The following is a 25,356-nucleotide window of genomic DNA, read 5'->3' on the forward strand; positions in this document are numbered from 1 at the left end:
GGCTTTAGGTACCAGCTCCCTTTAGATTAGAATTACTGAATTCTAATTTTTTTTTTTTTTTCTGCTGGTGTTCTCTCCAATTCCCTGTGATGGACTCTAACAATGGCTGCATGTATTCTGCATTGTTGCCATGACATCGCCTGTCATTTCTGATGTAGATAATGTGGCTTAGTACCAAAGTCATAGTCATGTCTCCTGATTTTGTTATGCCTCTGATATCCATTACACTTAACTCCTCCCATTTCCTTTGCTACTCCCATCATATATTACACTCTGTTATTTGCTCCATGAAGCAGCAAGCTATTTCTTATCAGGGCTTTGCCAAAAATGATTATCACAGCCTATTACCCCCTTGGTTCCGACCATAAGTTATAGAGGGAGAGGAGGAAGCTAAAAAACAATCTGGATTTATATACACATAAACTGTTGTATTAGTTATCTATTGCTACATAATAAAGTATCCCAAAACTTAACAGCTTAAAACAGTATGCATTTATTATTTCATGGTTTCTGTCAGTTAAAAATTGAGGCTTAGCTGGGTCCTTTGGTCCAGAGTTCCTCATCAAGGTGCAATAAAGGTGTCAGCAAGGGCTGTGGTCTCATCTCAAGACTCAACTGGGGGAGGATCCATTTCCAGGCTCACTCACGTAGTTATTGGCAGGACTCCAATCTCTTGCCGAGACACTAGTTCCTTGTCACACTTGCCTGTCATAGGGCACTTCACAGCATGACAGCTGGCTTCTCTCAGAGCACCTGAGGGAGAGAGTGAGTGAGAGCCAGCAAGATGAGTCACAGTTTTTTTGTAAATAAATCTCTGAAGTGTCATCTCATTGTTTTACCATTTTAGTAACATTCTATTTGTTAGAAGCAAGTCAGCTGGTCTAGCCCACATTCAAGGGGAGAGAATTACACAAGAGCATGAATACCACAGAGGAAAGATCATTGGGGCCATGTTAGAAGCTGCCTACCACAACTGTGGAGAATTTCCCTACTTTTCTGGTGACCATACCCTTTTAAAATCTTGAGTTCCTTATGCAACTACCAGGCAAACTCAGACAAATATGAATTTGGATAGGCTCTCACTCTCAGACTCCTGTTTTACAGTCTCTTCAGAAAAGGAATCTGGCAACAATATACAAGATGGATTAAGGGAGGCTTAATGTGGGCTGGGGAAGTAAACCAAGAGACTATCATAATAGTACCGATGCAAAGTAGTAAAAAATCCAAACCAGGATGGTGGTAGGGAGCATAAAGGGAGATGCAAAAGAGACAAAAAAAAAAAAAAAAAAAAATGAAGAATCAAAAATACTTGCTTCCAAACTGAATACAGAAAATGAAAAGAAAGGAACAATGATGACTTGGATTCTCAGGTGGCTCCAGGCTTCTGCTGGCATTTATGAAAAATGGGAAAATTTGGAAAGAAGTGCAGGTTTGGGGGAAAATGGTCAAATTTGATAGGCTAAATTTGAGGGGTTTTTGTTTTTGTTTTGACCCGACTAAGTGGCTTTATTGGGGAAAGCCAGGATTACAACGGACTTAAGAGTTGGCATTGAGGCCCTTCTTCTTACAAAAGTGGGCACAACACTGACAAAGCAGCAGTTGTACTGCATCTGCCACTTGGCTCCGCCTGTCTGTCTTCTTTTTCTCCTGTTTCACCACCTTGGGAGTCTGCCCTCTTACTTTCCCAGGAGGGGCCAGTGAACCATGGACTTTACCTCCAAGCATACACCTAGCTACTTCCAAGGTGCTCAGAGCCTCCTCTCCACACTGACTTAGGGTAGCCTCATCCTCTAGCACTGTGCCTGCTGGGAGTACAACTTGATCTTCTGGAGCGATGCCCTCCAGCAAGGCTACATGGGCCTAGATCTGGGCGACCATGTCCTGGCTGGTCACTTGAAGGGTGTGTAGCTCCTGGGCATGGACAGAGAGCTGCATGTCCGCGACCAAACTGCCACCACCACAGCTGCTACTGCGAAGATGGAGTCAAGAAAGACGTTTGATTTATGAAGAACAGATATAATTTGCCTAGTTTTATGTCCGTTGGTCTCAGGTACACAAAGACTTAGAAGAGTCCCATGACTTTATAGATGCATAACATCTAGATAGCAGGGGAGAGTGACTGAAGCCAGGGACAGAGGTCAGGACAGAAGTTGTAGATTTATTTGCCATCAATATGGAAACTTTGACAGAAGATAGAGTCAGAGGAAGGCTCCAAGTAGGAAGGTAGAAGACAGAAGGGCCTTCCAATAATACTCTACGTTTGAAATCTTCCCTGGGAGCTAGGTAGCCTCTGCACTATGGTGGGGTGGAGCTGTGTGCCAGAATGCTTCTCTGTCCAGTCAGACGCTTGCCTAACGAGTGGATTCTGCCTTGACATCAATACCACCAGCGCTGTGATCCCTGCACCTGCCACAGGGAAACAAAAGAAGATGAAGAGGAGTAGACATGCTTTATCTGAAAGAAAAACTATAGTCTGTTCTCCATAGAAAGCTTGTAGTCTTTGCAACAAAAGGAAATAAGAGAATAACCCTTAAAATTAAAAAAACAAACAAACCCAAACAACAAAATGAAGCCAATCAACCAAATAAACAGTCAAGAAACTCCAAAAGTTGTTGTTGTTGTTGTTGTTGTTGTTGTTGTTGTTGTTTTCAAAACTCCTCGAAATTATCAAACAAAAACGGTTATTTAAAGAAGTCTGGGGAGGACACCTGGGTACTAAATGTTGCTTAACTCCTCCCCTTTTGTCCTTTCTCCTCCCCATTTACCCTCCTATCATTATTTTCTCTCCTGTCTCCTCATTCTCCCTATTTTGTCCTCTCTCCCCTGCAGAATGCTCCCACCCTCCAGTCTCTAATTCTAATTTTTTTTTTAAGTTAAAAAACATGGAAGTTTATTGTAGGACACTTGGACAGTATGGGTAAATGGAATGGAAATGCTGGCAGTCATTTTGAGAATCATCTATGATGTGAATTCTAAAATTGCTACAAGCAGGATTTTATTCACCATGATGCTTTCTTTTGTTTCCTCTTTTCATTTTCTTTATTTTCAGTTTCAGTTTCAAGAATGGATTCTCCATGTCTCAGGGATTTTAAATCTTGAGGAGATGATCTTACCTCATGACAGCCAGTCCAGTGTTTTTGCCACCTGACCAAACTTCCAGAAGGACCTTGATAACCAGCTTGATGGTCAGATTGTCCATTTCGATGACTTTGTCGGTATAGAGTTTCTCCAGAAGTTCACACAATGACTTGGCACCCTGGCCTGTGACATCATTGGCCTTCCAGGTATGGTATGTTCCTGTGGGGCCAGGCTCCCAAGGGGCAGGAGTGTGAGGGTGAGGATAGGTTGGGTTATGGAGGGAGGGTGGGGTGGGAAAGAGGCAGCCTCAGAAGCAGGAGCTTAAGCTCAGACTCCATGAACCTAGGAGGCCCATAGGGAGAGGACTCCTGACTCCTGGCAGCAGGCGTGGAGAAAATGTATTGGTTTTCTCTTTTCTCTCAACTCATCTATAGCAGAGTCCAACAAAAGGCAAACAAAATGTTTTCTCAATAAATATAAATAAAAACAATAATATAATTTCCATATTGTAGGATGCTATAAAAGAGGAATACTTCATTTCCAGTGTCTCTTAAAAATGAGGACTGTTAGTGTAAGGAATATTCTTTGGAATGCTTTTCTTTTTTTAAATTTAAGTTTATAGAATATGGAAATGACCAAGAGTATTAACATAAAACTTGATTATGGATATTTTGTAGGAAATAATTCAAAATGTCAAAAGAATTTTTAGCATGGAGTTTTTAGCATAGCAAAAATGTGTTACAGAAATGTGTAAAAATGAATCCGTGGATCTATAAATCGTGGTGTACACATACAATGAAATCTTATGCAGCTACTAAAAACACTTCTTTCCAAGTTTTCAATGATATATGGAGGTACCTAAGTAGGAAAAAAAAAAAACAGTATATCTTAAAAGCAAGGTAAAAAATTGTGATCAATCTGCATGTATTGATATGGAGCCATTTTCAAGACAGATGACATAGCAAGTAGGATTTTTCATTGTCACAAGCTTTGTTTTACAAAAATACAGTTGACCCTTGAACAGCATAGCCTTGACCCCCACATGGGTCCATTTATGCACATTTTTTCCAAAAACACAGTCCAGTAAATGCATTTTCTTTCTTATGATTTTCTTAATAACATTTTCTTTTCTTTAGCTTATTTTGTTGTCAAAATACAGTGTATAATACATATAATATACAAAAATATGTGTTAATTGACTGTATGTTATCTGTAAGGCTTCTGGTGAACAGTGGGCTATTAAGTAAAGTTTTGGGCAAGTCAAAAGTTATATGCCCCTAACCCCTGGAATAATGCAGGGGTTATATATATATATACACATACACACACATATATATATGTATATATACATATATATACACATATATATACATATATGTATGTATATACATATACATATATATACATATATATGTATACATATATATATGTGTGTATGTGTATATATATATATATATTTGTAGGACACTTGTAGGACATATATATATAAATATATATAAATATACATATTTGCTTGTCCTTAATGGCTGTAATATCTGACTCTTATTCCCCATCATCCCTGATAGAAGAAGAAATAATTTAGTCATTTCTAAGTAGACTCTGTCAAAGGCAGTGATTTCTCAGTCAAGCAAATCGAGATGTTGGATGATGGAATTCTACCATAGTGTTGACCCTGCAACACCAGATGCCTTCACTACTGTGCTTGCCACAAGGCACATGCGCATTACTTTATTTTTTAGTTTTTTTTAATATTTATTTATTTTTGAGAGAGAGAGCAGGAGAGGCAGAGAGAGGCAGAATGAGAGAGAGAGAATCCCAAGCAGGCTCTACATTGTCAGCACGGAGCCAGCTGTGGGGTTCAATCCCATAATCATGAGATCATGACCTCAGCCAAAATCAAGAGCCGGATGCTCAACTGACTGAGCCACCCAGGTACCCCTGTGCATTACTTTAGCTCTGTGTCCAAACCTCACTGTGGGTTCAACTGATTGGCAGATAAGTTACATGCTTCTCATGGTTTCAAGGCAATGTTAGAAATGTCATTTGTTGTTTTGTTTTACTTCCCAGCTTCTCTGATATATAATGGAACTTATATAGGGTTGAAACAATTTGATAATGGAACCATAAGTGGCTACAGCATCATCCCGGTTAGGATGACCAGATTGGTCTACAGTTTGAGGTTACTAACAGTGTACCAGCCCCATGGTACCTAATAAGTGATTTTAACAATGCAATTTAATTATTCAACTTGATTATTCAATTTGATTGAAAACGAATGACTTTAGTGGTTAAGTTTCCCTTCCCAATTATGCCAGATTTACCCCTGTGGAATTGCAAATATCTCTCAGAATGATAACATTTGTCAAATGAGACAGTGTATTCATTTAGCAATCACTCAGAGTATCCACCGAGCACCGTGTGCAAGATAATCAAGTAGAAATCGATTGTGTCTTATATTTGCACAGTACTTAGATTTTATAGAGCATGCCTACATGTCTTTTCTTACTTGATCCTAAAAATAGGTTTGTGAGGTGAAATGGGAAGAGATCCCCATTTCATAGATGAAGAAACAGGGGATCAGAGTTGAACCATTTGCCCTAAATCAAACCAGTAGTATATGGTGATGTTGGGACCAGGACTTAGCTGAGGATATATTGGGTACTGTTTCTAGTATTTCACATTGTCACATTTTCTATTGACTCCATAAAGAGGCTTTTGTAGGGAGGCTGGAGAAAACCTGAGGAATGGGAAGGAGACATGTCTCAAAAGGTGAGGATGAGGGAGGGCATCTTTTAGGAGAGGCTAATAGAGCTGAGGGCCCATTCTTTTGCTAACTTCCCAACATTGGCCAGGGCCAGCCCTCCATGAGTAGGTACATCTCCAGCTCAGATTCTGTACCTTCTTCTGTCCCCCCTATGCTGCCTTTTGTGTGTCCCTGGCCAAAAAATACCCTGACCATTAGAAAAAAGTTACAGGTTATGAGATCCCACAAGATTCCACTTGTCAAGGAACACTATAAACATCTATGGTGCAACAGCCTTGGAAAGGGAGCTTTCCTTCATTTTCAGAAGAACTCTGTGAACCTCTCTACCTCTGATCTGTAAACACAGCATTCTCTTTAGGGCCAGAGACTTCTTTGGTGTGTGCTGAAAGGACAACAAAGACTGGAAAAACAAGCCCACTGATTCTGAGAAAAACCACAGTCTAAAAGTCACAGCCTCTCTGCTAATATTTTGTATTCTTAATGTTTGTCATGGTACTTGGGAATAATTCACTAAGGCGCCATTAGATTTACATAAAGACAGTAGGCTTTCTGCAATCACAGATGAGGAGCGGGTGGGAGGTAGGAGGTGATGAGAGCAAGGCTGTCCATGTAACACAGCGGAAGCCTCTAGTTTTCTATAGCAGCTCAACACCCAGTGTCAGCAAAGGAAAAGAACAAAGGGATGAAGACAAAAAACACCATGTCTTTTGCAGGAGAAAAGAGTGAAGGTGGAAATTCTGCTAAATAATTTTAACTACATGAGGCTACCTGTTTAGCGAATCATCAGGTTCTTCCCATGTGTGTCTCTCAGGAAGATGTTTTCACATTGGTGTTTGCTAAACTAAGCACATTGTGATTGTTAAGCTAAAGTTGTGGGTTTAGTTAGTTACTTGTTCGTGTATTCATTTATACTTGGCTTTGTTCTAAAAATGCTTTGAGGTGACAGTGTCCAATAGCTCATTGTGCTTTGTGCATTGATAATATTTAGTCAGTTATTAAAAGCACAACTGATCATTTCAAAGGGTACCTGTATGAATAGAAGAGTACAGATTTATTACCATAACTAGGAAAACATGCCAGAATGTTTTTTTTTTTTTTATCATTAAACTAACAATAGGTCTGCAGCCATTTCAGCGATAGATGATGGTAGGACAATTTTAGATAAAAATGATCAACAGCATATATGCCCCAAAGGATCATGAAGGCCCATTGAGGCTGACAAACTCAACTGCCATGCCCCTGGTAGACCCAGAAGTGCATTCCTGTGATCCTCAGTCTCAGAGAAGTTTGGCCCAAACCAATACTTCTTTTATCAGATAAACTATAGCATAGAAGTGCTGAGATGTCACTAGAGACTGAACAAGATGTTTACATAATTACTGATCATTTCATTCCATCTCATTTTAATCTCAAACCAATTTGGGTTCTCTCCAAGGTTCAAGAACAAAACATTTATTATGGCAGAGTTGCAAAATGGCTAAAAGTGAAATCTCTGTGTTTAGAGAGATGGGTTTGAGGACTACTGCAACCACTTTCTAGCTAGTTCTGTAGCCAGTGCTATGGGTTTGGACAAGTCCCTTAAACTGTCAGTGCCTTAGTTTCCATATTTGAAAATGGGGTAATAATAACACCTACCTCATCATCTTGTTGTATCAAATGAAATAACACTTGTAAAATGCTTAGGCACAATGTGAAAGTTTGTTGATGTTGGCTACTTAGGCCTTTCAGATGTGAAGATATCTTAGTCCATTTGGACTGCTATAACAAAAGACCATCAACTGAGTGGATTATAAACAACAGAAATTTATTTCTCACAGTTCTGGAGGCTGAGAACTCTTAAGATCACAGTGCCAGCAGATTCGATGTCTGGTGAGAAACTGCTTCCTGATTCATAGGCACTGTGTCCTCACACAGCAGAGGAGTGAGGAATTCTATGAGGTCCCTTTAAAAGGTCACTTATAGGGGTGCCTGGGGGCTCAGTCGATTGAGTAACTGACTTCGGCTCAGGTCATGATCTCATGGCTTGTGAGTTTGAGCTCCGCGTCGGGCTCTGTGCTGACAGCTCAGAACCTGGAGCCTGCTTCAGATTCTGTGTCTCCCTCTCTCTCTGCCTCTCCCCCACTCGTGCTCTGTCTCTCTCTGTCTCAGAAATAAATAAACATTAAAAAAATTAAAAAAAATAAAATAAAAGGTCACTTATCCCATTTATGAGGCTTCCATGATAATGACCTAATCACCTCCCAGAGGTCTTACCTCCAAATACTATCACATTAGGGATTAGGATTTAACATATGAACTGGAGGGAGGGAGAGAGATACAAATATTTAGTCTATAGCACAAGATGATTAAATAATCTGCCCTCAAGGAGCTTGTATTAGTTTGGGCTCTCCAGAGAAACGGAACCAATAGCATATGGAGGTAAAGATTCTTTTTTTTTTTTTTCCATCAGACATTTTTTAAAAGCTAAGACACTTTTTCCAGTCTGGGATAAATATCTTTAGTTTCGGTAGCATACATTAAGTGGCACTAATTACAGTGGCAGTAATTATAAGGTGACTAACATGAAACCACAGTATAACTTTGCCACCGCCACATAGACTTGGCCTTCCTGTCTGAGCACATTTTTTTTAAAAACTGGATACTCGCACCAAAACTATGCCAATGAAATCTGTTAAGGAGTAAAACTCCTCTAAGTGGTGACTCACTAGAGTACCTAGATATAAATATAGATTCAGATTTACTGTAAGAAACTGGTATAGATAGAAAGAGATTTACTCTAGATATAGAGAGATTTACTATAAAAAAAAATCTGAGAAGGAAGCCGAGAAATTTAAGACCTACAGTCATCAGCAAGCTGGAGACCCAGGAGATACAATGGCGTAAGTTCTGATCTGAAGCTGAGGCAAAAGGTAAGAAGACCAAAGGCCCAGCTTGGAGTCAGTCAGGTAGAGAGAAGGGATTCTTTCTTATTCAGCCCTTTATTCTACTCAGGCCTTCAATGAATTGGATTAGGCCCACCTTCCCTGGGGAGGGTGATCTGCTTTACTTTGTCTACAGATTCAAATGTTGATCTCATCCAGAAACACCCTCACGGACATACCCAGGAATCATGTTTAACCCAATATCTGGATACTCTATGGCCCACTCATGTTGACACATAAAATTAACCATTAGAGTTTGCAGTGAGGTACAAAAGACGGATATATAAGTAAGTATTACAAAGAAATAAAGGAAGTGTAGAATTAGAAGAATATACAAAGAGCTGTGAGAGTCCTGACAAGGGAGACTCCCATGAACCTGGGGTGGCTGGGGAAGGTTTCCAGATGTTTGGGTGCTTGGCGTGAGGTTTGCAGTGTGGGGAGGAGTTTTCCACGTGTCTAGGAAAATGGAAGGGGCACAGGACTCTGGGCCATTTCTCACCTACTTAGTCGCTAACACACTAGTCCAAGCAACTTCCATTTCCCCTACACTCTCCTGCTAGCCTTCTACCTGGACTCCTTGCCTTTGCTCTTTGTACCTCGACCATTAATTATCCACACAACAGCCTACGGAGAGGCCTTAAATCCATCAGTCAACTCATGGTACACCCTGCTATTAATGATCTAGTAATTTTCCATAATATTTGGTAGAAAATTCAAAGCCCTAACACTACAATGCCCCATATGATATGACTCCCCATCACGTCTCCCGCCTAATTTCCTGTGACTTCCCTTCTCTGTTGTTGGTTTCAGATACAGAGACCTTCCGTGAGTCTGACGACCTGCTTTCACTTCAGGGTATTTGTTTCTACCCAGAACACTTTTCCTACAAATAGTCATATGGCACTCTCTCTTACTGCATTCAGGTTTTTGTCCAGAGTCAGCATTCTTCAATGGCACAACATCCCTGTTGTCAGTTTATGCTGCTTTCTATAGTTTGTATAGTCAGTTTTGTTGTTGTTTTGCACATATCTGGAAACCTTCCTAGACGAGGTGATGCTTGAGTTGTATGTTGAAGGATAAGATAGCAGGTAAGAAAGAGGGAGAAGAGAATCCCAGGCCAAAGGAACAGTATATGCAAAGGCTCAGCATCAAGAAATAGAATGCCACCTTGGAGAAATGCAGGTGGTTCCATTGGGGTAAAAAGTGCAGCATGGGTGAATGAGAGAAAGGAGCTAGAGGAAGACAGGGCCATCTGTTGACATACTAACAGTGGTGCCTGTAGGCCCACTGCATCTGCCAACACCCCATCCTTCCTCCTTCATTCAGAGGGGCTGGTCTCAGATTTCATGTCTTAGAGCAGTGTTTCTCAACCTTTTTTTCATATTGTCACTCCACCCAAGTAGTCTATTTAAACATTTTTTTCTGACACCACTCCCCATGAATCTTTAATACCACAGGTATGCTGTGTATGTGTTTATCTACTGTATATGCTTATCTGCACTTTTTATATAAAAATAAGATTTTCTCCTCCTGAAAGCCGGTTTTCACCTCTATTGAGAATGTATGTTTTATAATTTTCACTGATGGCATGATTTTGTCTCTGTCTTGTCTCCTCTGTCTCTGTTTCCTTCAGACATACAGTTTCCAGGGAGCATCTAAATACAATAGGATATCACAGATGTGACAATCTTTGAGCCACTGTAGCATAGTAGTAACTAAACTTACATAAAACTGGAGTGATTTTTCTTTATTTTTTATTTATTTATTTATTTTTATTTATATATGAAATTTATTGTCAAATTGGTTTCCATACAACACCCAGTGCTCATCCCAAAAGGTGCCCTCCTCAATACCCATCACCCACCCTCTCCTCCCTCCCACCCCCCATCAACCCTCAGTTTGCTCTCAGTTCTCAACAGTCTCTTATGCTTTGGCTCTCTCCCACTCTAACCTCTTTTTTTTTTTTTTTTTCCCTTCCCCTCCCCCATGGGTTCCTGTTAAGTTTCTCAGGATCCACATAAGAGTGAAACCATATGGTATCTGTCTTTCTCTGTATGGCTTATTTCTCTTAGCATCACACTCTCCAGTTCCATCCACGTTGCTACAAAAGGCCATATTTCATTTTTTCTCATTGCCACGTAGTATTCCATTGTGTATATAAACCACAATTTCTTTATCCATTCATCAGTTGATGGACATTTAGGCTCTTTCCATAATTTGGCTATTGTTGAGAGTGCTGCTATGAACATTGGGGTACAAGTGCCCCTATGCATCAGTACTCCTGTGTCCCTTGGATAAATTCCTAGCAGTGCTATTGCTGGGTCATAGGGTAGGTCTATTTTTAATTTTCTGAGGAACCTCCACACTGCTTTCCAGAGCGGCTGCACCAATTTGCATTCCCACCAACAGTGCAAGAGGGTTCCCGTTTCTCCACATCCTCTCCAGCATCTATAGTCTCCTGATTTGTTCATTTTGGCCACTCTGACTGGCGTGAGGTGATACCTGAGTGTGGTTTTGATTTGTATTTCCCTGATGAGGAGCGACGCTGAACATCTTTTCATGTGCCTGTTGGCCATCCGGATGTCTTCTTTAGAGAAGTGTCTATTCATGTTTTCTGCCCATTTCTTCACTGGGTTATTTGCTTTTCGGGTGTGGAGTTTGGTGAGCTCTTTATAGATTTTGGATACTAGCCCTTTGTCCGATATGTCATTTGCAAATATCTTTTCCCATTCCGTTGGTTGCCTTTTAGTTTTGTTGGTTGTTTCCTTTGCTGTGCAGAAGCTTTTTATCTTCATAAGGTCCCAGTAATTCACTTTTGCTTTTAATTCCCTTGCCTTTGGGGATGTGTCGAGTAAGAGATTGCTACGGCTGAGGTCAGAGAGGTCTTTTCCTGCTTTCTCCTCTAAGGTTTTGATGGTTTCCTGTCTCACATTCAGGTCCTTTATCCATTTTGAGTTTATTTTTGTGAATGGTGTGAGAAAGTGGTCTAGTTTCAACCTTCTGCATGTTGCTGTCCAGTTCTCCCAGCACCATTTGTTAAAGAGACTGTCTTTTTTCCATTGGATGTTCTTTCCTGCTTTGTCAAAGATGAGTTGGCCATACGTTTGTGGGTCTAGTTCTGGGGTTTCTATTCTATTCCATTGGTCTATGTGTCTGTTTTTGTGCCAATACCATGCTGTCTTGATGATGACAGCTTTGTAGTAGAGGCTAAAGTCTGGGATTGTGATGCCTCCTGCTTTGGTCTTCTTCAAAATTACTTTGGCTATTCGGGGCCTTTTGTGGTTCCATATGAATTTTAGGATTGCTTGTTCTAGTTTCGAGAAGAATGCTGGTGCAATTTTGATTGGGATTGCATTGAATGTGTAGATAGCTTTGGGTAGTATTGACATTTTGACAATATTTATTCTTCCAATCCATGAGCCGGGAATGTCTTTCCATTTCTTTAAATCTTCTTCAATTACCTTCATAAGCTTTCTAAAGTTTTCAGCATACAGATCCTTTACATCTTTGGTTAGATTTATTCCTAGGTATTTTATGCTTCTTGGTGCAATTGTGAATGGGATCAGTTTCTTTATTTGTCTTTCTGTTGCTTCATTGTTAGTGTATAAGAATGCAATTGATTTCTGTACATTGATTTTGTATCCTGCAACTTTGCTGAATTCATGTATCAGTTCTAGCAGACTTTTGGTGGAGTCTATCGGATTTTCCATGTATAATATCATGTCATCTGCAAAGAGCGAAAGCTTGACTTCATCTTTGCCAATTTTGACGCCTTTGATTTCCTTTTGTTGTCTGATTGCTGTTGCTAGAACTTCCAGCACTATGTTAAACAACAGCGGTGAGAGTGGGCATCCCTGTCGTGTTCCTGATCTCAGGGAAAAAGCTCTCAGTTTTTCCCCGTTGAGGATGATGTTAGCTGTGGGCTTTTCATAAATGGCTTTTATGATCTTTAAGTATGTTCCTTCTATCCCGACTTTCTCAAGGGTTTTTATTAAGAAACGTTGCTGGATTTTGTCAAAGGCCTTTTCTGCATCGATTGACAGGATCATATGGTTTTTCTCTTTTTTTTTGTTAATGTGATGTATCACGTTGATTGATTTGCGAATGTTGAACCAGCCCTGCATCCCAGGAATGAATCCCACTTGATCATGGTGAATAATTCTTTTTATATGCTGTTGAATTCGATTTGCTAGTATCTTATTGAGAATTTTTGCATCCATATTCATCAGGGATATTGGCCTGTAGTTCTCTTTTTTTTATTGGGTCTCTGTCTGGTTTAGGAATCAAAGTAATACTGGCTTCATAGAATGAGTCTGGAAGTTTTCCTTCCCTTTCTATTTCTTGGAATAGCTTGAGAAGGATAGGTATTATCTCTGCTTTAAACGTCTGGTAGAACTCCCCTGGAAAGCCATCTGGTCCTGGACTCTTATTTGTTGGGAGATTTTTGATAACCGATTCAATTTCTTCGCTGGTTATGGGTCTGTTCAAGCTATCTATTTCCTCCTGATTGAGTTTTGGAAGAGTGTGGGTGTTCAGGAATTTGTCCATTTCTTCCAGGTTGTCCAATTTGTTGGCATATAATTTTTCATAGTATTCCCTGATAATTGTTTGTATCTCTGAGGGATTGGTTGTCATAATTCCATTTTCATTCATGATTTTATCTATTTGGGTCATCTCCCTTTTCTTTTTGAGAAGCCTGGCTAGAGGTTTGTCAATTTTGTTTATTTTTTCAAAAAACCAACTCTTGGTTTCGTTGATCTGCTCTACCGTTTTTTTAGATTCCATATTGTTTATTTCTGCTCTGATCTTTATTATTTCTCTTCTTCTGCTGGGTTTAGGCTGCCTTTGCTGTTCTGCTTCTATTTCCTTTAGGTGTGCTGTTAGATTTTGTATTTGGGATTTTTCTTGTTTCTTGAGATAGGCCTGGATTGCAATGTGTTTTCCTCTCAGGACTGCCTTCGCTGCGTCCCAAAGCGTTTGGATTGTTGTATTTTCATTTTCGTTTGTTTCCATATATTTTTAAATTTCTTCTCTAATTGCCCGGTTGACCCACTCATTCGTTAGTAGGGTGTTCTTTAACCTCCATGCTTTGGGAGGTTTTCCAGACTTTTTTCTGTGGTTGATTTCAAGCTTCATAGCATTGTGGTCTGAAAGTATGCATGGTATGATTTCAATTCTTGTAAACTTATGAAGGGCTGTTTTGTGACCCAGTATATGATCTATCTTGGAGAATGTTCCATGTGCACTCAAGAAGAAAGTATATTCTGTTGCTTTGGGATGCAGAGTTCTAAATATATCTGTCAAGTCCATCTGATCCAATGTCTCATTCAGGGCCCTTGTTTCTTTATTGACCGTGCGTCTAGATGATCTATCCATTTCTGTAAGTGGGGTGTTAAAGTCCCCTGCAATTACCACATTCTTCTCAATAAGGTTGCTTATGTTTATGAGTAATTGTTTTATATATTTGGGGGCTCCGGTATTCGGCGCATAGACATTATAATTGTTAGCTCTTCCTGATGGATAGACCCTGTCACTATTATATAATGTCCTTCTTCATCTCTTGTTACAGCCTTTAATTTAAAGTCTAGTTTGTCTGATATAAGTATGGCTACTCCAGCTTTCTTTTGGCTTCCAGTAGCATGATAAATAGTTCTCCATCCCCTCACTCTCAATCTAAAGGTGTCCTCAGGTCTAAAATGAGTCTCTTGTAGACAGCAAATAGATGGGTCTTGTTTTTTTATCCATTCTGATACCCTATGTCTTTTGGTTGGCGCATTTAATCCATTTACATTCAGTGTTATTATAGAAAGATATGGGTTTAGAGTCATTGTGATGTCTGTATGTTTTATGCTTGTAGCGATGTCTCTGGTACTTTGTCTCACAGGGTCCCCCTTAGGATCTCTTGTAGGGCTGGTTTAGTGGTGACAAATTCCTTCAGTTTTGTTTGTTTGGGAAGACCTTTATCTCTCCTTCTATTCTAAATGACAGACTTGCTGGATAAAGGATTCTCGGCTGCATATTTTTTCTGTCTAGCACACTGAAAATCTCGTGCCAATTCTTTCTGGCCTGCCAAGTTTCAAAAGAGAGATCAGTCACGAGTCTTATAGGTCTCCCTTTATATGTGAGGGCACGTTTACCCCTTGCTGCTTTCAGAATTTTCTCTTTATCCTTGTAGTTTGCCAGTTTCACTATGATATGTCGTGCAGAAGATCGATTCAAGTTACGTCTGAAGGGAGTTCTCTGTGCCTCTTGGATTTCAATGCCTTTTTCCTTCCCCACTTCAGGGAAGTTCTCAGCTATTATTTCTTCAAGTACCCCTTCAGCACCTTTCCCTCTCTCTTCCTCCTCTGGGATACCAATTATGCATAGATTATTTCTTTTTAGTGTATCACTTAGTTCTCTAATTTTCCCCTCATACTCCTGGATTTTTTTATCTCTCTTTTTCTCAGCTTCCTCTTTTTCCATAACTTTATCTTCTAGTTCACCTATTCTCTCCTCTGCCTCTTCAATCCGAGCTGTGGTGGTTTCCATTTTGTTATGCATTTCGTTTAAAGCGTTTTTCAGCTCCTCGTGACTGTTCCTTAGTCCCTTGATCTCTGTGGCAAGAGATTCTCTGCTGTCCGCTATACTGTTTTCAAGCCCAGCGATTAATTTTATGACTATTATTCTAAATTCACTTTCTGTTATATTATTTAAATCCTTTTTGATCAGCTCATTAGCTGTTGTTATTTCCTGGAGATTCTTCTGAGGGGAATTCTTCCGCTTGGTCATTTTGGATAGTCCCTGGCGTGGTGAGGACCTGCAGGGCACTTCCCCTGTGCTGTGGTGTATAACTGGAGTTGGTGGGCGGAGCCAAAGTCAAACCTGATGTCTGCCCCCAGCCCACCCCTGGGGCCACAGTCAGACTGGTGCGTGCCTTCTCTTCCCCTCTCCTAGGGGCGGGACTCACTGTGGGGTGGGGTGGCCTGTCTGGGCTACTTGCACACTGCCAGGCTTGTGATGCTGGGGATCTGGCGTCTTACCTGGGTGGGTAGGCAAGGTGCACAGGGGCAGGAGGGGCAGGCTTAGCTTGCTTCTCCTTAGGTGATCCACTTCAGGAGGGGCCCTGTGGCAGCAGGAGGGAGTCAGATCCGCTGCCGGAGGTTTGGCTCCGCAGAAGCGCAGAGTTGGGTGTTTGTGCGGAGCGAGCAAGTTCCCTGGCAGGAACTGGTTCTCTTTGGGATTTTGGCTGGGGGATGGGCGGGGGAGATGGCGCTGGCGAGCGCCTTTGTTCCCCACCAAACTGAGCTCTGTCGTCAGGGGGCTCAGCAGCTCTCCTTCCCTTTGTCCTCCAGCCTTCCCGCTTTCTGAGCAGAGCTGTTAACTTATGACCTCCCAGACGCTAAGTCACGCTTGCTGTCGGAACACAGTCCGTCAGGCCCCTCTGCTTTTTGCAAGCCAGACTCGGGGGCTCTGCTTGGCCGGCGAGCCGCCCCTCCGCCCCAGCTCCCTCCCGCCAGTCCGTGGAGCGCGCACCGCCTCGCCGCCCTTCCTACCCTCTTCCGTGGGCCTCTCGTCTGCGCTTGGCTCCAGCGACTCCGTTCTGCTAATCCTCTGGCGGTTCTCTGGGTTATTTAGGCAGGTGTAGGTGGAATCTAAGTGATCAGCAGGACGCGCGGTGAGCCCAGCATCCTCCTACGCCGCCATCTTCCCTCTCCTGGAGTGATTTTTCTTTAATACCCTGATAATTCTGCCCTGTCCCTCATATCTGGACCACCTTATTCTACGTCAATGCTTCTTAGTGGCATTTGAGACTCTGAAACGTTCCAAGGAATGTCACATATCAGATTCTTAGAGCTCTTGCTTCAGTGATAACTGATTTATTCAGATGCTATTTATCCTCAAAGTCACTCCTCTGTCTCCCCACCCCGACCAGGGAAGCGAGCTGAAAACACCTGCAAAGGGCACAGGAGGAAAACAAAAAGACCTCTGAGTAACCAGCATGAATTCTACACTGCAGCAAAGCTTGTGTATTTTTTTTAAAAAAATCAGTTTTTCCAGCTGTTGAATGTAAGTATTGAATCACTAAAATGTACACTGAAACTAATATTATACTGTATGGTAACTAACTGGAATTTAAATAAAAATGAAAAAGAAAAAAAGGAATAGAACTAAATAAAAGGAAAGATATGCCATGTTTATTTAAAAAATCAGCTTTTGGGGGCACCTGGGTGGCTCAGTCAGCTAAGCATCCCACTTCAGCTCAGGTCATGATCTCGTGGTTCATGAGTTTGAGCCCCACATCGGGCTCTGTGCTGACAGCTCAGAGCCTGGAGCCTGCTTTGGATTCTGTGTCTCCCTCTCTTTCTGCCTCTCCCCTATTTGTGCTCTCTCTCTCTCTCTGTCTTAAAAATAAATAACATTAAAATTTTTTTCAAAATCTGCTTTTTTATACAATATCTATTTACATTTAATATACACAATTCTATTAAGATTTGTAAACTCATTTCCAAACTCATGATTGATTTGGGGTAGCAAAATAGAAAAGGGAGAAAAGGGCTGATGATAACAAGTAAAATACAGAAAAGCAGTGCTAATCACGTTTAATAATATGAAAACATGTCAGTCTAGGCCCAGTTAGTACTGGGGCAAGTGAACCCAGGTATGTCACCAGGATTTTACTGGTTATAATGTTGTTCCTAAATGATCATATGACCTTTTGTTTAGGAAAACAGAATATGAATCTTATTTTCCAAAGCTTCCAACTAAGAATAAAGTTCTTTGCTTAAAATAATAAAGCTTCCTCTAACTGGAAAATTTAGCTATCCATAAGGACTTATCTCCATGAGGATCCTGGGCAGTGTCTGGTTTTAATAATTGCAGGAGCTGTCACATGGAAATAAATGCAGGGTGTTCAAAGGTTCCATGAGACAAAATACAGACTTTGCTCATTTGGAGTAATGATATATGGTATGAGTGAACCTGAAATAAAAAAAATAAAAGGTTATTGTTTTACGTGTCCAAAATTTAAAAAATATAATTCCATATCACAAGTAGCTTCAACACTGGTCAGCACATGCTGTGATAAAAGCTTAGCTAATTCCCTTGATGGTGATAATGGAAACTAAATGTGTACAGAGACTTACTTACATCAATATATGTAAGCGAGTTACTCAATGATTGAGGAGTGTTGCATAGCTAGCAGAATTGTGTTCAGGTTAATGTTGCCTGCAGAGATAATAAGCCATTAGGATAAATTCTTCACTTCCCCCTAATCTAATACCTGAGCTTCATTGAGAGAAAAATAAAGCAATATCTCAGTTGCAGTTGCAGTAGCAGTAGGATGATCCCCGAAAAGGACTTTGGGATCAAGAATCAAACAAGATCGGGGTGCCTGGTGGCTCAGTCAAACATCTGACATTGGCTTAGGTCATGATCTCATGGCTTGTGGGTTCAAGCCCGTGTCAGGCTCTGTACTGATAGCTCAGAGCCTGGAGTCTGCTTTAGATGCTGTGTCTCCCTCTCTCTCTGCCCCTCCCCTGCTCTCTCTCTCTCTCTCTCTCAAAAATAAATCAACATTAAAAATAAGAAGAATCAAACAAGATCAATTTGTTGAATATGGCTGGGTGATGTGGATGGGGGTGGGGTACAGACACATTCTGGCCCACAGGTGATCGATTATAACTCTTCTACCTGTATTATCAATAGAAAGATGACAATCAGTTTAGTCACAAAGGTGGGCACTTTTCTTTCTTTTTTTTTTTCTAACCAGTCACCCAGGTGGTTTCAGTGAACTTTTCTCAGAATTGACCGAGTCAGGTTTATGAAATTGATTAAACTAGCTGCTCAAAAATAAACATACTGAGAGATTTAAAAATAAAATTGACCAAAAGCAAAGCTTAAAAAAAAATCTTTCTTAATATAAGGTAGTATGGTAAAAACCCATCAGCATCAAAGTCTCAAGGGAGAGTAATTGTGGGTGAAGAAAAGGGACCAGATCCAAAGGGAAAAGGCATGTGGCACCATTGGTTCTTTTTGCCTGCTGTCGCTCTCCTCTAGCCTGTGCAGCCAGTTGAGGGGTCCTCTGGCCTGCTTTCTAGACACCGGGCTCAGGAGGCTCTGAGGAGCTCCTTTATTTGGAGGAGATTCAAAGAAACTTTAAGGAGAAAGTGGCTGGTGATTTAACATAAAACCTTGACTAGGAGAAGGACTGGGTTATATGCCACAGCTGAGTTGTATTAATAAGAGGGAAACTCCCATTAATTAAACAATTTGCCCTGTTTCCTTTATTTCTATTTAACTATGACAACTTTAAAAATAAAAGCCTAGACTTAAAACATTTTTAAATTTTAGAGAGTCACTCTTGTGTAAATAATCCTTGAATTCCAAGCAGTGAATTTTATAAGGAAATTTCAAGGACTAACATTTTGAAAATGCAGAATTAGAGGCCATTATGTTCACCTTTCTTAAAACTCTCTTCTCCCTGGGATAAAGAAATTGTGGTTTATATACACAATGGAATACTACTTGGCAATGAGAAAGAATGAAATATGGCCTTTTGTAGCAACATGGATGGAACTGGAGAGTGTTATGTGGAGTGAAATAAGTCATGTAGAGAAAGAGAGATACCATATGTTTTCACTTTTATGTGGATCCTGAGAAACTTGACAGAAGACCATGGAGGAGGGGAAGGGAATTAAAAAAAAAGTTAGAGAGGGAGGGAACCAAACCATAAGAGGCTCTTAAAAACTGAGAATAAACTGAGCGTTGATGGGGGGTGGGAGGGAGGGGAAAGTGGATGATGGGCATTGAGGAGGGCACCTGTTGGGATGAGCACTGGGTGTTGTATGGAAACCAATTTGACAATAAATTTCATATTAAAAAGACAAAAAACAAAAAAAAAAGTCTCTTCTCCCTGATCTACACAATTAGTTTCTGGTTCTTTCCTACCTGCCTGACCACTCCTGTTAGCTATGTCTACTTTTTCCTTGTCAGAACCCACATCAATGCATTCCCCATGGTTTTAGTCTTGGCACCTCTTTGCCTTCTCCCTCTAAATACTCTGTCTTCGGAGTTTGGTTTACTTCATGGATTCAACTATTACCCATATTCTATAAGAATGCTATATGAAAAGAAAAGAAAAAAAGTTTTCCAAAGAATAGTCCTTACACTAACAGCCCATGGTTATAAGAGAAACTGGAAATGAAATAGCCCTCTTTATGGTATTCTATGATATGAAAATTCTACAGTAGTCTTATTTATATTTTCCCAGAAATCATTTTACTTACCCTTGTTTGACTCTGCTGTGACTGAGTTCAGAGAGAATAAAGAACTCTCTCCATCATGATGGATGAACTGCCAACCTGAGTAAACAAGTTACTCTCAAAGATGTACTGTAGCACAACAACATGGCATTGACATTTTGGCCTTAATTTAAGTGAAAATGTGATTTTTAAAACTCAGAATTCATCTAATTTTTTTCATCATTGAAATTAAAGATTTAACGCACTTAAAGTGCTAAAATTGACACAACTTTTACAGAACATGTAAAAATATAAATGTATAAAAATAGTAGAAGCTCAGTGGATAACCTAGAGGTGGGTGGGGCTAGACTTTTCCAATCTGTTTACACAGATGGCCAAGATAGTCATTTGGTGCCTGGGTCTTTGGTAATTCATGGGATGGGATTCTCCTAGATCTTCCCACCTTCTATTCCCTGTGTGATTTCTGTCAAAACTGGACCAGTTTATCTTTCAAGTACCAGGGGGCCCTGAATGTGAGCTGAGGAGGGCAAGAATGCCACCTAGCCGGCTGCAGGGATCAGGTTGGAATTCCTGTTCCCATCAGGATCCCAGGGACTCTGAGCTGGGACTTCAGCTCTGGCTCTTGGATCTGCCTCTCACCCACCCCACCCTCCAAGCAGGATCTAACTTGCCTTCATCCACACCCCCAGCAATGGGAGATACTATACGAATTAGACTGGAGGAGGCGGGAGGAGGGAAGACAGAAGGGCAAGGGGATGAGAAAGCTAAGGAGGGAGAGCAGAGGAGAAAGGAGAGGAGTTGGAAACACACTGCTGCTTCCAGATATCTTCCTCAGATTTCAGATGAGCCTGCCTCTTGTTTGATAACTTTGAGGACTTTTTTTTGTTAACAGCCTTTGGGTTTTTTGTCTGATTGGTTTGTTAGTTTGGATTTTTGTGTGTTTGTTGGTTTGTTTTGTTAGATTTTTTTTTTTTTAATTTTAAGAGTTGTTTTATTTTATTTTGTTGCCAGGACTTCAGGAAGCGTTCCCAAGGCCCCATCTGATGCAAAGTCCTCCACTGTGCTTCACCACTGCTTGTCTTTACCCTGATCCCAGCACAATGGCTCTGCTTGTTGTCTGGTTTGCCACGTCTGTTGTTAATTTAAACCACCAGGAGGTCAGGGACGACTCTATTTTGTTTGAATGGCATGTGTTCACCGGAAAATAATCTTCTCTCCAATGTAGAATCCTGAGCATGAGAATTCTCAAGACACACTAGGTCAAGAGTGAGAGGAAAGTACAAAATATATGTTCACTGTCTTATATGGCGTTTCTTCTTGTGAACATATGGGTATAATCGTGGCTCAATAAAAGATGTGCTCCAATTATCTCTCTTTGGTCCTCCCTTTGAAATACTCCCTAATTGGTAACACATTTGCTTAGCCACTCTACTAGGTAGTTACTACTTAAAAACTGGAGAATTTTTAAGAGTTTAGCAGAACATCTGGGAGCTGTGAAAACTGATTTTGGCTGAACTTCTCTTTGTTTTTTTCCAGTGTTTGGTTTTTTTGTTTTTTTTGTTTTTTTTTTTTCCTATACAATTACACTTGCATCCAACTTCTGTCAAACCTGATTGTTCGGGAATTTTACCCGTAGTACTCTTATTCCTCACAGAACCCTAGAAACCTGAGCATTGATCTTTCCTCCTTGTCTCCAGCCCATATCTGAGTCTGGCATTTATTATTTTCTTCAGCTGTAACATTTTAATCCATTCATAACTTTGCTTATATCTCTGACTTGGAGATCTTGGGCCACCTTTTAATTTATTCTTTTATGCACTCGTTCATTCACGTGTTCAACAAATATTTACTGAGTTGCCTTGGCAACTAGAGATAAAAGATGAATAATGGTTCCTGCCCTCAAAAACTTTACTATGGGGAAATAGTCAAACAATCCATTAAAATACAACAACATAAATGCTATTTATTCATTCAGGTAGTCTCTGGGTTCCTACTCTGTCCCAGCACTGTGCAAGGCAGATGTTACAAATAGATTGCCATATAGGAGGAATACCTAATGGGGGAAGGGGAAGTCTTCCAGAAGAGATGATCCCAAGTTTGGTCCCGAATGATGAAGAGGGTCTAACCAGGGAAGTTGGAGGCAGAGAAACAAGGAGGGATTATTATGTTCACAGCAGAGGGAGCAGCATCTAAAAAGTTTTAGAAGGAAGAAAGATGTGCCAAGGGCATTGCAAGCTCTTGGCTATGGCCAGGAACTGTGTCATAGTAGCATTTATCAAATATATGCTGAATGAAAGAGTAGAGAGAAATAATGCTGTAGAAGCAAGGAGGGATGAAGTTTTTTTTAATGTGTATTTATAAATTTATTTTGAGAGAGGGAGAGAGAGAATCGCAAGCAGGCTCTACACTTAATACAGAGCCCAATGTGGGGCTTGATCTTATGACTGTGAAATTAAGAGTTTGATGCTCAACCTACAGAGCCACCCACGTGCCCCTTAAGAAGCCTTTTAAGTTATGCGAAGGAGTTTGGACTTCACCTTGACAATTATGCGAGACCATTGAAAAGAATGTTAGGATGATGGGGCTGAGAGTAGGGGTACAGAATAGATATGATCAGACCTGTATTTTAAATTTCTCACTTTGGTCTTATCATCAAGATTGACACAGGCAAGAGTGAGGGCAGGGAGCCCAGGAATGAAGCTGTTGCTCTAATATAGATCTTAGTAACCCAGAATGTGGTCCTGGACCAACAGCATCGTCTACATAACCCAGGAGCTTGTTATAAGTGCAGAATCTTGGGGCACACCAAGATTGAGTCAGAGACTGCATTTCATTATAATAAGTTCACTCAGTGATTCCAATACATATTAAAGTTTGAGATGCACTTATCTAAACTTAATTATGTTAGTGGTAGCAGGGTTAAGAAGAATGGGAAGATTTGAGAGGTATTTCACTGGAACAATCAACCAGATTTGGTGAGCTAATGGATGAGAGGGAAGGATAGTAAACAGATGTAGTATCTCTAAGTGAAGAAAAAGGGTTGGAGAGAGAGCTGGTACTGATCTCTTGGGCCTGTACTTTAAAAAAATTGATTTGAAATCTATTCATAGAAGTAATAAAATTGTTATATAGCTAATCTCTGCTCTGAAAACCACAGCCAGGGGAACACTTAGAATTATAACATAGAAAATATTATGGAATCAAAGATATCTGCTCAGTAGGGTAGCACTTTTTTGATTACATTATACCTCAAAACTTCTCTCTTTATGGCAACATATCAGAGACTGAAATAACACTCTTAGTTTAGGTTAGCATGTGTCTAGCAGACCAGAAAGGGAGAAAGGAAAGGAGCTTGCTCAAAAGAGAGAAACAGAGAGACAGAGACAGAAAGACCGAAGAATTTTTCAAGTCACAGCTCCAGCCTGTTGTAGAGCCTGTTGGAGAAAAGTGAACTTCTTTATACATAAAGATCACAAAAATTCTAAACCTAAGTAAATTTGCCTTGAAAATTTAAGGGAATTGATAAGATACCTAATGGTTTTGAATGCTAACTATGTACCAATCACTGCCTATTCACTGTTAGTATTTAATGTCACTTGTTTTTGACAACCCTGTAAGGTAAGTGTCTCCCTCCTCTTCTTTCAGTTAAGGAGATTGAGTATCATCAATGTGAAAGTGTTTGCTGGAGGCAGATCAGCCAACTGCAACTTCCACCCAGGATTTCAACCCTGTATGTCCAGGCTTTTCCTACCATTCTGTGCTGTCTTTTAAAATAGACAACTCTTTACATTTGACAATCCTTTAAAGGAACCAACATCCAGCACATGTGACGTGGGACATAAAACACCTTGCATGGAATACATAACCAGTTCAAGAAGAGGAGAGCATACAGACCAGACAAGGCCAGAAACATTCCCCTTAGCCACACAGCTAAGAATCCATCAGTTCCCTAAAGTGAAGATTAGAAAGGTTAACACCAGACCCATAATGCATATTGTTTGTATTTATATTACATTCATATATATTATTGTATTTTATTAGTTACATTCCACATGTTGCTACATTCATTCTTGTACATTCAGTTCTCAACATTTTGTTGTCTTTGTATTGTCGATGGAATATAAGGTCTTTAATTTCATTAAGCAAGGTGAAGATAAATGACAATTAGGGCCAGGAATTTGGAACCAAGCAAAAGCAGAAACATGCCTTAGGAAGGCTATTTCTTGTCTGTGCTGGAAGTTACCAATTTTGAATACATTGTAAGACAAGTCATTGCGGAAGATACAAAAATCAATAAACTAGGAGTTCTGCCATCAAGTACCTAGCAATCTAGGGTGGGAGACACAGCAAGTTTAGTAATAAAAATAGTGAAAGAATATGTTAAGTACCATATGTGACCATATAGAGATAAAATGAGAGAAGTGAGTTTCCATTATTATGGCTGTGTAACAAGTTATCCTGAGACTTAGTGTTGTTAAATACCCATTTATTCTATGGTTTGGGAAATAAGACAGGGAATATCAGGGATAAATTGTCTCTACTTCATGATGTCTGGGACCTCAGTTGGATGACTTGAAGCTTAGGGGTTGGAATCATCCGAAGGTTCATTTGTTTGCATGTCTGGCAGTTGATGCTGCCTAGACTCAAAAAGCTGGTCTGCTGGGATAGTTGAGCTTCTCAGGCATCTCACTCTGTCTTTCTGTGGTCCCTCTACCTGGTCTCTCTATCTTGGGCTGCATGTTGAAAGAGAGCAGCAGGTGGCTGTATGGCTTTTTCTAACCCAGTCTTACTTAAAAGTCACTTCTACCACATTGTTTGTTGGAATCAATTCACTAGGGCTAGCCTGTATTTAAAGGGAAAGGAATTATACTCTACCTTTTGTGGGAAAAGAGTCCAACAATTTGTGGGCGTGTTCTAAAAACACCACACTGGAAGGGCACCTAGGTGTCTCAGTCGGTTGAGTGTCCGACTTCGATCTCACAGTTTGAGTTTGAGCCCCGCATTGGGCTTGCTGCTGTCAGCACAGAGCCCACTTGAGCTCTTCTGCCCGCCCCCCCCCCCCCCCGTCCCTTACCTGCTTGCACTCTCAAAAATAAATAAATGTTAAAAACACCACACTGGAGAATCAGGGAACACTTCGTGGAAATACTACCATTGGAGCTGGGTATTGAAAGATGAATGTAATTTGAATAAGCAAAGGTAATATAAGTGGAAGTAAACACAGGGATCTTTATCTGCAGGTAAACCATGCAAGAACATAACAGACTGATAAAGCTAGTGCATTGGGAGTACAAGAAATAAGCCTGAAACATAAATGGGGCCCAAGGTATGGCAGGAGTTCAGCACCAAG

At 40.5% G+C, this 25,356-nt stretch overlaps 1 long non-coding RNA gene and 1 pseudogene across 9 annotated transcripts in view; one reads left to right on the forward strand and one right to left on the reverse strand.

The window, feature by feature from the left end:
• LOC112866997 (uncharacterized) overlaps positions 1–21,374 on the forward strand; it is a 106,524-nt gene extending 85,150 nt beyond the window's left edge. For all 9 annotated transcript variants that reach the window (XR_015245322.1, XR_015245323.1, XR_015245326.1 and 6 more), the window contains 4 exons: positions 3,050–3,284; positions 9,574–9,618; positions 16,679–16,812; positions 21,018–21,374. This is a non-coding gene — a long non-coding RNA (uncharacterized LOC112866997). The remainder of the gene's footprint in view (positions 1–3,049; positions 3,285–9,573; positions 9,619–16,678; positions 16,813–21,017) is intronic.
• Positions 1,439–1,935, reverse strand: LOC112866753 (ubiquitin-like protein FUBI pseudogene; annotated as a pseudogene).
• Positions 21,375–25,356: the final 3,982 nt, after the last annotated feature.

This window comes from Puma concolor, chromosome A2 (genome assembly GCF_028749965.1).
Source record: "Puma concolor isolate L17-30 chromosome A2, mPumCon1.1.hap2, whole genome shotgun sequence".
In the NCBI taxonomy this organism is placed as follows: Eukaryota; Metazoa; Chordata; class Mammalia; order Carnivora; family Felidae; genus Puma; species Puma concolor.